We start from the raw sequence: 485 nt of genomic DNA, 5'->3' as shown, positions 1-485 counted from the left end.
ACCTGGGGCATGACAACATCTCTGATGCTAGAAAATATATTCACCCCATATGTAACTCTTAAAAGACACCAGTTTGTGTTAGAAAATTTAACCTGGCAAATGCATGTCTTGAGTAATTGGACCGCACATGCTTTTGGAGAATTAAATGTACAAGTACAACAGGTGCCGAGGATGGCCTCGCAAAACCGCTTAGCCTTAGACATGCTGCTAGTTAAAGAACGAGGTGTGTGTGGAGTGCTAAACCATACGGCTGGAGAATGCTGCGTTACCATACACAATGCTACGACCACGATCGAGGAAGCCCGTCAGAGGATGCAGGAAATCACAGCCAAGACAGGAGACTTGTTCCAATCAATGTTACCGAGTGATTGGAAGGGGGATTGGAACCCTGCCTCATGGATTTCAACTTTGCTCAAAAACCTCAGACTCACGGGATGGTGGGATTGGATAGTAGAAGCTTTAGTAATGCTTTTGTTAATATTAAT

At 44.1% G+C, this 485-nt stretch overlaps 1 protein-coding gene across 1 annotated transcript in view; it reads left to right on the top strand.

Moving 5' to 3' along the window:
- The window catches only part of NOXRED1 (NADP dependent oxidoreductase domain containing 1), an 11,626-nt gene that overhangs the window by 4,394 nt on the left and 6,747 nt on the right, over nt 1-485 (top strand).

The sequence above is a fragment of the Aptenodytes forsteri genome, unplaced genomic scaffold (genome assembly GCF_000699145.1).
Source record: "Aptenodytes forsteri isolate BGI_AS27 unplaced genomic scaffold, ASM69914v1 Scaffold193, whole genome shotgun sequence".
Taxonomy (NCBI): domain Eukaryota; kingdom Metazoa; phylum Chordata; class Aves; order Sphenisciformes; family Spheniscidae; genus Aptenodytes; species Aptenodytes forsteri.
The sequence above is the reverse complement of the archived record's forward strand: the minus strand, read 5'-3'. Positions and strand labels throughout refer to the sequence as shown.